The 12,929-nt window shown below is 36.2% G+C and overlaps 1 protein-coding gene across 6 annotated transcripts in view; it reads right to left on the minus strand.

Moving 5' to 3' along the window:
- The window catches only part of LOC150107285 (LIM domain-binding protein 2-like), a 412,695-nt gene that overhangs the window by 139,444 nt on the left and 260,322 nt on the right, over nt 1–12,929 (minus strand). The gene's annotated exons all lie outside the window — the stretch shown is intronic.

The following is a 12,929-nucleotide window of genomic DNA, read 5'->3' on the forward strand; positions in this document are numbered from 1 at the left end:
GGCAGGTTTTGTGCCAAGTGAATATATTTATGCACATAGAGCACGACTAAAATTTTATAATCAGTATGATCTTTAAATGCAATAAAAGATAAGCATGTTTATTGCAATAAGTTAGCATTTCTTTTTTATAGATTAAATTTTTACCATTCCTCTTTGATATATAGCCACTGAAAATACAATAAAACATTATAATAATTTGTTCAATAGCATGTTTGTTGTGACCATGCTTCCTTACTTTCTAATACTGATTTTGTTTCATTTACTAAAGAAAATTCAAAATGCTCAAATGATATTTAATTTTTTTTTTTAATGAAATGAATACAGAAATTTCAAAATGCATATCTTACATAAAGTGCTATGATTTTTCAATTTTATCTTTTTTTCCAGAGAATTTCCAAAACTGACATAAAAGGATTAGTAAGTGTTTTCATAGATTTCTTGAAAATAAAATCTGAAACATACTACATGCCATGCACTTCAAAAACACACACGATTTATGCCATGTCCAGACAAATCATGTTATACATATTATAGTCAGACAGATTTTTCTCCTCTTATACTAAACTCCAAATTCATACAGACACTGTACATAATGGGCTATATGTTTTATATTATTATTACGGGCAACTCCAGGGAGTCATTAGACTCATCGAGGGAGGCCCCAAATCATTTTCATCACAACTATTCGACATTCATACAGTATCTATCATACCTCGCCTTAAACTCATTCACTGTCACAGCATCCACCACAGACTCAGGGAGCGCATTCCACTCATTCACTACTCTAAAAGTAAAGAACCCAGCTCTAACACCTTTACTAACCACACTTTTGCCCAGTTTCCATGGATGTCCCCTAGTCCTCCCACAACCAGCCCTGTTCTCAAAAATATCTTCTGAATTAATTTTATAGAAACCCTTCAGTAATTTGAATGTTTCAATCATATCTCCCCTCCTCCGCCTATCAACCAATTTTTGCAACCCACAAATCCTCAACCTGTTCTCATACGGTTCATTCCACAGACCTGCTATCATCTTGGTCACTCGCCTCTGGATCCTCTCCACCTCCTCCCCATCAAGAAGAAACCTAGGTGACCAAATCTGAGCACAGTAGTCGAGATGAGGTCTTATCAAGGCTCGATACAGAGGAACAATAACCTGCTTGTCTCTGCTTGTCAACGTATTCTTCAGCAACCAAGTGATTTGATGAGCTGATTTGGCCACTTTTGCAATGTGTCCCCTAAATTTCAATTCCTTATCCACCAACACTCCTAAATCTCGTGCCTCATCAATTTCCTGGAGCACGGTTCCACCAATGCAGTAAACTGCCTCCCATCTTTTCATCCCAAAATGCATAACCTTACATTTTGCCACATTAAATTGACATCCATTCTCCCTAGCCCAGACCTCCAATCTATCCAAATCATCCTGCAAAATTTTGACGTCATCTGCATTCACTATTGCTCTACCCAACTTCGCATCATCCGCAAACAAATGAACTGTTCCTCTCAGATCCTTTCCTATATCATTTATGAACAAATTAAACAGCAGTGGTCCAAGAACAGATCCTTGTGGTACACCACTAGTCACAGGCCGTCTTGTGGACTCTACTCCCGAGTAAACCACTCTCTGATATCTCTCCGTCAACCACCCTCCTATCCATCTCACCAACCCTATGTCCATTCCCATATGCTGCAATTTACTGATTAGAATTCCATGTGGTATCCTGTCAAAGGCCTTAGCAAGGTCCAGCAGAATCACTGTAAACCCATTACCCTTATCCAGTTCAGCCGTCACTGTGTTATAATACGTGAGCAAGTTACTGAGGCATGACCTACCCTTCACAAAACCATGCTTTCCCCGATACAGTATCCCATTTTCTTCTATCCAATCTTGTATTTTCCTCTTGACTATTTTCTCTAAGACCTTGATAATGATTCCTGTTATGCTGATTGGCCGGTAATTTTCAACAGCAGCCTTGGAACCACCTTTGTGCAGTGGAACTATTTTCCCCTCTTTCCACCCCCTTGGGACTGACCCAGTCCTGAGGCTCAAATTAAACATAATGGTCAAGGGCACTGACAATTCTTTGGCCGCTTCACGTACGACACGAGCTGGTATACCATCCAATCCCACAGATGTATTGACATTGAGGTTCTGTAATAGACTAGTTACCTCTACCTCATTCATCACAATTCCAGTATAAGCTGTTGGTTCCTCCATTTCCGCAAAGCCACCACCTGGATGATATACTCTTGCAAAGTGCTCGCTCAGTAATTCCACAACATCGACTGATTCAGTTACCTCCCTACCCTCAGCATTTTTTAAGATCATTCTACCATGAGCATTTTTCCTTTTACTTGCAACATATTGAAAAAACTGTTTGGGATTCTCTTTAGCCTGCATGGCCAATTTCCTTTCGTAATCTGCTTTTGCTTTTCTGACCACCCTTGTTACCATCCTGGCCTGAGCTTTATACTGTTCATGCACCTGATGGTCACCCTTCTCCTTAAATTCCCTCCACAATTGTTTCTTTTTTTGCAGCTCAAGCTTAATAGTGTTATTCATCCATTTAACCCCTACCTGATTTATTATTCGGACTCTTGGTATAAAGTCAACCATTGCCTCCTGCAAACAGTTCTTAACCACCTCCCATGCACCATCAACATCCAGCCCTTGCAGTTTTACATGCCATGGCATTGAGCCAAGCACACACCTAAGCTTGTCATACTTACCAGCCCGGTAATTCCACATATACCCTGTCTTAATTGTAAATTCGACTCCTTTAGCCACCTCCCAAGTCATGACCTTATGGTCACTCTCACCAATTGGTGGCAACATGGTCATGTTTGTTACAGCTACATTCTCAGTTGCAATTACTAGGTCCAGCACTCTCTGCCCCCTGGTATGTTCCAATACATGTTGCCGTAGATAGCTGTCCCTTAATAACTGCATAAAATCCAATTCCTTCCTCCCATGTGCCCTCTCCTCTTTCCAATCAATGTTACCATAATTGAAATCACCCATAATAATTACCCTCCTTCCATTCATTTCTTCTATTTGCTTATGCATACTATTCCCACCATCCACTCCATCACCTGGTCTATAGCAGCACCCAATTGTATATTTTGTTCTGCTAGATTGTATCTCACACCAAACAGCCTCAAATGTGCTTTTTTCCCCATCCTGCAGTTCAACTTCTATACTCCTTGGCTGAAGCTCATCAGCTATCATCAATAACACTCCTCCCCCCTTTTTATTCACCCTGTCACTCCTGAACACGCTATACCCATCGCATTCAATCCCACTAGCTTTATCATCTTCTGTCAGCCATGTTTCACTAATACTGACAACCTGTGGCCTGGAAGTGCCAACCATGGCCAAAAACTCTTCCTTCTTGTTCCTAATACTCCTGGCATTAGTGTACATGAATCGCAGAAGCCCATTTGTCCCATCCCTACTTTGATTCCTTATACTAATTATCCCATTCTGATTTGTTGTCCGTCATACTCGCCTGGGCATAATATACTCATTCATACACTTAACTGCCCCCCCTAAAGTCTGCATATCTACTCCCCCCCTCTTAATAAATCTAGTTTCCCTGAGTCTGTACATCCATTTCCACATCATTCATCAACACTCTTTCAAGTCTCCGTACACCAACTCCATTCAAATGTAACCCCTCCATCTTATATAAGTCCTTTCGCCCATCGAACTCATTCCACACATCCACAAATTCCACACCACTCTCCATGCATAACCCACGCATAAAGTCATTGGCAATTATGGCCCTCCTTCTAAACACTTCGCTGTCATACCACGGTAAGATACTCACCATCCTAACTCTCTCACTCTTCTCTTTTGCTACCTCAAACAACTCCCTCACATCCACTATCATTTCCATTTTGTCCTCTTTCAAATCATTCGTTCCTGCCACTATTATCATCTCTTTCACCCTCTGTTTTTGCATTTATCTATTCTCCTTTCTTCCTACACACTGTATGTGTATATACACACATTTTCTGTTCCCTTAATGACATAATCTGCTTGCACAATTCAGTAATTATGCTGGATGAAGTTTTTTTTTTTTTTAAATATATAAAGAACGACACATGGAATTAAATTTGAGAGAGAGAGACATCATTGGGATACAACATAAGAATTATAATGTGCACACAAGCAAATGCGACTATACTGAAAGCTTAAAATCTTATGGATTCACTCCATCCTGTAGTAGTTTAATGTACAGCATGGTGAAAAAAAATAAAAAAATAAAAAAAAACAGTACTACTGAATAACTTTCAAAGTCAGTACTGTATTTTTGCACCATGGGTTCCAACCAGGGTGCTATGAAGGGTGTTATGTTAAGTTAATGAACAACTTCAGGAAGAAATGCTTGCTTTCTTCACCCTTGAAAAATCTGAGTTATCCAATTTCCTTAGTTGCAAATATCAGATAGCTACTGGGATATATTTAACTGATTTTTTTTAATGCTTAAATAGGTTAAATATCAATATGAAAGGAAACGACGAGAGCATTTTTAGTACAAGTGATAAGATTCATTCCCTCAAAGAAAAAAATAGAATCATGGAAAACTTATGTAAATAAGGGTAAAGTGGAGAAGTTTCCATTAACCACTATTACAAAAATTGAAGAAGTAGTACCACTCATATATGGACACTTGGTAACATTAGAAGAGCAAAGAGACCATTATTTCCAAATTTCAATGAAAATATCTATAACTGGGATTATAAAGGTAATTTCAATCTGCAAGGTGAAATAGTTTATTGATCTAAGAAATCATCAGAGTTTAAAAACAAAATATAATTACTTATTAACCACTTTAAATTCTTCAAACTCATGCACATGTGATCCATGTTTCATGATTTTACCCTTTGTTAATTTCATATACTAGCCAAATATAGTAATTCTCTTAATAACTGGCTGATTGTATATTCTGAAACCAGATGATTTTTTTCTCCCTCTGCACTTTGAATTTGTAGAAAGGTTATAACAATAATTAGCATGTCCTTTCTATAGAATGCAAACTGTGCAGAAATGCAAGTACAATGTGAGACAAATGACCTCTACACGACAGAACATATTAATACATATATTTTCGGATTGGTAGGTCAGTTTTTGGGAGAGACAAACATGACATTCCAAAATAAACTTTGCTGCCTCCATTTCAGAAAACTTATATTATACCATAAAAGTATTTCTTAAATTACACACAGTATATTTCCAAAAACTAATAGGCCTTTTAATAAGATACATGTGAAAATATTTTCTTATACAGAGATATTGGGAAGGATTTGAAAAGCGACATTCAGTTATTTGCTGATCATGCAAAGATAGGTAGGGTAATCAGGAATGCTGCTGACATGCAGCACTTGCAGAATGATTTGAATAGGCTGGAATTGTGGGCATGGGAAAATGGAAGTCAGTAAATGAAAAGTCATTCACTTCGGTGTGATTAGATATCACAATGATGAAGCTGGGGATCTTGAAGTGTTAGTAGATAGGAAGTTGAAGTTCAGGGGTCATGTAGCAAAGATTGCAAATACAGCTCAAAAGATAATTGCAGTGCTGAAACAAATGTTCACATGTAAAGATAAGAATGTCTTTTTGGCTCTTTACTAGGCCTTGATTAATAATAATAATATTATTATTATTTAAATCTCCTATAATTATAAAAAAATCAAAGTGAATGAATTTATTATTATTATTATTATTATTATTATTATTCAGGCCTCCATGAAGTCAAGAGACTAATCATAGGAGGACCTTCCTAGGAAACACAAAGTCTATCATACCACTCCTTGAACTCATTGACCATTTCTGCTCTACCACTCTATCAGGCAATGCATTCCACGGTTCAACCATCCTCCATGCAAAGAAACCACTCCTCACCCTCTTGTTCACAACTTCCTTTCGTAACTTCCAGGGATGACCCCTTGTCATCGCTCACTCACCAAGTGAAAGAACTCCCCAGTATCAACCCTGTAACTGCCTCACAACAGTTTAAAGGTCTTGATCATATCACCTCTCCTTTTTCTATCCACCAAACTCTGCAGTTAACTGAGCAGAGAGATGTCAAACAGCCTGTAAGGAATGGAAAAATGACCAGTGCTTCAGACCATCTAATCTTCACCTTTTCATTTCTTTCTCTGGATTATGAATGAACAACCATGGCTAACAATTTGGAACTTTGCTGAACAAACTGAATTTCATACTGGCTTAAACCTTAAACAAAAATAATGGTACAATGTAATGAAATATCATGATGGCTGAGAAGTCACCCAGTTAAAACAAGTCCTCTGTTTTTGTCAGGGGATGGGGACTAACATTGAATAGGCAGCCATAGAACAAACTCAAACTAAATATCAGAGAACTGAAGACAGGCAGCATCAATGTAAGAAATAGAACTCACAAAGCAATTAGAAAAGTATTATGGTGATATCACTGGTGTTGCCAAAATGAAAAAAAACTAAAACAGGCAAGATACTGCTAAATAATAATAATGTCATATTCAGGTAACAATGATCAGGGAAAGGAAAGAGTAACTATGGTATTCAATACTAAACATGAAAATAAACTTCTTGAATGGCAGGAAATTTCAAGTAGTGTAACTGAGAATTGGACAGACTTACTTGTGATTGTAAATCCCAAAGAATGTTCTACTAAGAAAGATGTCAAGGAATTTTTTAAGTAATTGGAGAATGCAATAACATAAAGAAAAAGTTAGTCCTTGGGAAAGAGTGGAGTGGAGTGAGTGAATATCAAAATGTCTGGAGGCTATTGAAGAAGCTTAGAAATGGAGGAAAAGGGTAAAAGGATTCAGAAATGATAATGACAAAAACTGAAGATGTTCTTGATTTTTAGAGCATTTACACTGAAAGATTGTTAAATGAAACAAAAGCAAAAATATATTCAAAAAAGAATGAATTTGGAGTATAGATCAATACTTGAGCTAAAAAATAAATCTTAACTGTGGAAATCCAACTATAATAAATGATGTCTGACCAGAAATTATCAAGTGTGGTAATATAAAAATTATATAGTGGTTATTACACTGCATAAGTCAGAAAGCATAGTCAAAAGGTCAAATTTTATATGATTAGAGTTCCCATAGTACCCATCTTAAAAAAAGAAATAAAACTGACAAGAACTACAGAAGAATTTCCCCACTGAGTGCTTTCCACACAAGATCTGTAGAAGCATATTTAAGAAGAGGCTAAGATAAATTGTGAAAGAGAAATTTAAAGAACAAGCTGGGTTCAGGCCAAAGAGAGCCTGCCAGGATTAGATTTTCACTTTATAAATCATCCAGAAATTACAGAAATTGAAAAAAGGATTTGCTTAAGTTGTAGATCTGGAAAATACATTTGATAAGGTGCAAATGGGACATTATTATAAAGAGCAATATATAGATCAGGGATCAAACTTTATTCATGAAGAGCTTCACCTGAAAAAAAATAAAAGGCTGCAATAAAAGATATAAAATACTGTGATATTTCTGATATAAATTGACCATATGCATGTTTATCTAAAAATAAGTTTTAAAAAGAAAACAGAAATAGACTCTCCTCCAATAGTTGCCAAAATTTCTGATGAGCCACATATGGTGCACAAGCAGGGATTGTCCTGACTATATTTAAGGTATGTCAGTTGTTAGCATTGAAAAAAGTATCGGAAAATGGTTTGGTGTAAAATCAGGTGTAAGGCAAGGAAACAAAACTATCTCTAACAATATTTATCATTTATCACTATAATTTAGTGTCACATTATGAAGAAAAGTAGCATTAAACCGGACATCAAAATTGGATATATTCAAGTCAGCTCTTTACTTTACACAGATGATGTTATATAGTGGCTGTCCATTTAATAAGATGTTGCTTGCTATGATTTGCATTACTATAATGCTTTACATTATTTACATTCTTTACTAAATTTCATTAATATATATATATATATATATATATATATATATATATATATAGCCCCATAACTCAGTCAGTACAGATAAGGTCTTTGAATGGAAAGATCTGTGTTCATATTTCATCCAGGATATGAAGAACAGTCTCATATGGTGGTGACAGGGTTTTTTTCATCCCAAAAAAGACTGCGTGCATGCACGTGCGTACGTACATGTACACACACACACACAGTTCACAGCCACAGCAGACAATAAAGATAAAATTAACTGCCCTATCATAAACAGCATTTTCTAAGAATACCAAGTTACTTAGAACTGACAGGCTATTAAGCTAAACACAACAGGGTAGACTGGAGAGATACAAGGTGTCCGGAAAAGAACTCTGGGGTTTTCAATGAAATTTATTTTATGACATTTTGAAGCAGAAATGTATATAGCATATATTATTCAAGTACAATGTCACAAGTTTGATTACCTGCTAGTGTAACTCAATGTGTGCACCATTTACAGCCCTATACACATCAAAATGGAATTCCACCTCAGGCACACCTGGGTAAGCATATCCATAGGAATTGCTTGTATGGTTGCTGTTATTCTATGGCACAGGTGGACAAGGAACTCAATTTTTACTTCATATACAATGTCTTTTATGTAGCCCCAAAAGTAGAAATTCGTTGGAGTCAAATCGGGACTGCACAGTGGCCTAGCAATGGGACCTTCTCTGCCTATCAATTTTTCTAGGAATCTGCCCAACAACAGATTCCTAGGAATCTGTTGTTGGGCACAATCCACATAATCGCCGCATAATGTGGCAGGGAATCCTGTTGGAAAATGAGGCCCTCCACATTCTCATTCTGGGGGGAACACAAAGTTCTCTAGCATATCCAGGTATGCCACACTCGTAATTGTCTCCTCATGGAAAAAAATGGCTCAACAATACAATCATACATGATTCCATGCCAGACATTGACTTTCAGAATGTTATGGATGAACTCCACCATTTTTCTGACCCCCACACCTGACAAATATGGCAATTCACAACTCTATGCACATGAAATGTTGTCTCATCACAAAATAAAATGCTATGGAGGTAGTTGTCATTTTCAGCAATGAGTTCTAACATGGTGATCACAAAGTGAACTGTTTGTGGCCTATCAAAAGGCTGGATATGATGAACAAGCTGCAGTTTATAAGCATGAAGTTTCAATCTCTTGAGGACAATGTCCTGCACTGTTCTTTTAGGAATGTTTAATTGACGACTCACACTACGAACTGAACATTTTGGGCTACACTGGAAAGATAGTCGAATTTGTTCCAAGTTTTCTGCACTTGGTGTAGGCCTACCTGGTGAGTGTCCCTTTTAAACGCTTCCTGTTTCCCAGAACTGATTATGCCACTTATGGATGATTTTGTCACTCAGAGCATTCCTACCATACTTCAGCCTGAAATTCCTTTGGACAGTTTTAATTAAGTAGGAATAGCAGCAATCATAGAAGCAATTCCCATGGATATGCTTACAGAGGGTGGTCTAAGGTGGAATTCTGTTTTGATGTCTGTAGGGCTGTAAATAGTGCACACACTGAGTTACACTAGCAGGTAATAAAACTTGTGACATTGTACTTTGATAACATGTGCTTCATACATTTCTGCTTCAAAATGTCTTAATATAAGTTATTCCGGAGTTAATGAAAATCCCGGAGCTATTTTTCGAACACCCTGTATATATAGTAGTTTTTTTAATGTAATCGAGAAACCCCTGATCAACCAAAACATGGAACTTTTTCAGCCTATCTAAAGACATTCACAAGCATGTATGCTCACAGCAGGATTTAATCCTGTTGTTCGTACAGTGGATATGCTAACAACTCAGAAAACCAGGCTGGTATAATTCTGCTAAAATTATATTTCAAAATGGTGTTTAAACTATTTCTGAATCAAGACAAAATAAGAATCAGTATCTGCTTTATATTTTTTCAGGCCACAGGAGGATAACTATATTTTGAAATGGATAGTAGGTAGTGTCAAGAGTAGACATTTCACTGACAGAAGTACACTATTAAAACTCAAGTAATGCTATATATTCCTATGAAGTTTGATGTGTGCATGTTCTAAGTGTGTCTCCTGGGTAGCATTTTCATGGCTAAGCTATGTTCAAAGATAAAAAAGTGAGATGATTTTAAAATTGGGACCAGTTAGTTAAGGTACCCGAGTTTTCCAGCCCTCTCAGTAACACCAAAAATACTACAAAAAGTCAAAATGACATACAGGGAAATAAATTAAAACACTATATTTATTTTTGAAGTAAAACTTTAATTTCAACATTTTAAAATGTTACTTTTCTTGCTTTTCTGTTAGCAAAATTGTCGATGACATTGGCGAAGTCTATTTCATAGTAATTCTTAATCAAATTTTATTTAGAAAAACTCCTCTCACAACTAGCAACAATTACAGCAATTGTGAGGAAAATTCGCAGTAGTATTACAATATTTGGAAATGAGTTCTCGAGACTGTATTTTTGAATTAACTGCAAAAGTTCAAAAAGGTTCAAAGTGCCGCCCGGGGCGGATCACCCCTCCCTAGCTACGCTACTGCATATATTACAAATTAAGAGGACAGTGCTTCAATGATAGCATCATCTGGACTCATATTCCAATTGAAGAAAATAATGATGTTGAACAAGATCTCTGTTATGATGATTTAGTTAGGATCTATATGGCATGCTGACAGATACAAGCCAACCACTGGAATGTTGGATGAAAATATAACCTACATACTCAGTCCAATGATAATGGGACAAGATTAATCATTTTTGCTTCTTCACAAAATATGATAACTGGTAAGTTAGATCTTACAGAGGAGCAAACACTGATTCTGATCATTATCTAATAATGAAGATCAGAAACTGAATTTCCCTCAGAAAGTTTAATAATGAAAGAGTGAAGAAATTAGAAATTGCACTCATATGTGATGCTTAGGAAATCCTGGAGTATTTCGCAACAGCAAATATAGTCCTATGAAAAATAGATTTGAATACAATCACTGGTTTGATGCAGGATGGAAACATGCGACAGAAGTAAAAAATGAAGCATACAAAAGAATGCAACAAATGAACTGCACTTGTAAAGCTGAAGAGGAATATCATATCATACGGCTGGAAGGAAAAAGAAAGCATGAGAAAAGAATAAAATATATAGTTCGCCCACCGTTTCCAGGTCCCTGCTTCGCGTCTTTCCAAGAATAGTCGATTCATGCTGAAGGGGAGAAAATAAATGAAGGACGTCCGAATTGGTCGCCAACACGCGAAATCACGTGCTTTATAGGTAAAATTTTCCAACTGTTATACAAGCAACATAGTTAACTACAATAATCATAAAAGAGAAGTTAATTTTCCGACCGGTAATAATAAACAACTCATCCCATTATATGGACTGATTACCCTATTATCGGAATGGATTCTTCTTTTTCTGAGATGCGCAGAAGTATTGAGGGACCTCAAATCGGTGGGCGAACTATAATAATGAAGAACTTAAGTAATTGGAACATCTTCCAAGTATAAATGAAAGCAAGACCTTCTGTCAAAAGATGAATAGGAATCAAAGATTTCTAGCCGAGGATGACACTATGAAAAGACAAGGAAAGCATAAATCTTGTAGGAACGAAATGATAGCAGAAAGATGGTTAGAGCAATTTTGATGAATTGTTGAACACTAACATATGTGATTAAATGGAAGACATAAAATAAGATCTAGAAGCAGCTGAACTAACACTGACAATTGTAAAAGTAGAAATAGTCATAAGAAATACCAGCAGAACTAATAAATAAAGTGGATGCAGGATACATTAATACTCCACTTGACTGCTTTGTTATGGCGATTATGCTCGGTAATTCTCGAGAGCAGACATTCCCATTTTATCACTAACATTTATTTCATGCAGAATAAATACATATATGCAGTCATCTGCTGTATACACTGTTTAGCAAATGCAAAATAAAAGATACTGCTTTTATCCAACAAAACTTCATTAATACATTCAAAATGATCCACTGAATGGAGACCTAGAGGTGATACTAAGGTTAAAGTAATGCCAGTCATATTTTCATATACGAGTAGCCAAAAGGTGTCACACCTTATTTAAAATACTCTGGATTAGAGATAGTTGTTGGAAGTTTTTCCACTTGGTTATACTATAAATTAAAGATACCAATATGACTTCGGCATTACTTCAACCTTAGTATCACCTCTGGATCTGGCTCCCACTGAAGAGATTTCAATAAAGGTCGAAACCAGTCTCGGTAGTGACTCTTCCCATAAAGCATAGCATTATACATACCCATAAGGATATGTGCTTTGCATTATGTGATACTAAGGCAAGTGATGTGAAGTCATTAGCTTCTATATACGAGTTGCCCCAGTCCTGATTATATTTCAGGAGCAAACTTTGTTTGCTTACACTTGGATAAAGGATTAAATCAAGTATATAATTTCTTGATATCTTTAATTTATAGTATAACCAAGTGGAAAAACTTCCAACAACTGTTGATATAGATATCACAATAAAGAAATAGAAACAAAAGAAACCTTTATCAGTCTGGAAAATGGCAGCAAAGCAAATGCAACTTGCAAATGCAAATTTTTTATGCAGCGATAATTTTTTGGAATAATGTTTCTGGAATATGAACAGTAAATTAAGTACATAACACACAGTTTATTAATATTGAATGGGGTGATCAATTCAAGATGTAAAGGTGGTTGGGGGCATAGGGGAATACTACTGTTTCTATATTCTAATGCTAGAAACATCACTAATAAGAGGGAGGAGTTTTTGGCATTGGTTAGTGCAACCACGCCAAAAATTATAGGTATTAGTATAAATTAAAGATGACAAGAAATTATATTCTTGGTTTCATCCTTTATCCAAGTGTGTGCAAACAAAGTTTGCACTACCTACTGGGAAAACGACTGGACTGATTATATATATAGAGGATAATGTT

Source organism: Typopeltis vanoorti, chromosome 4 (genome assembly GCF_054136105.1).
Source record: "Typopeltis vanoorti isolate ZY-2024b chromosome 4, IOZ_Tvanoo_1.0, whole genome shotgun sequence".
Classification (NCBI taxonomy): Eukaryota; Metazoa; Arthropoda; class Arachnida; order Uropygi; family Thelyphonidae; genus Typopeltis; species Typopeltis vanoorti.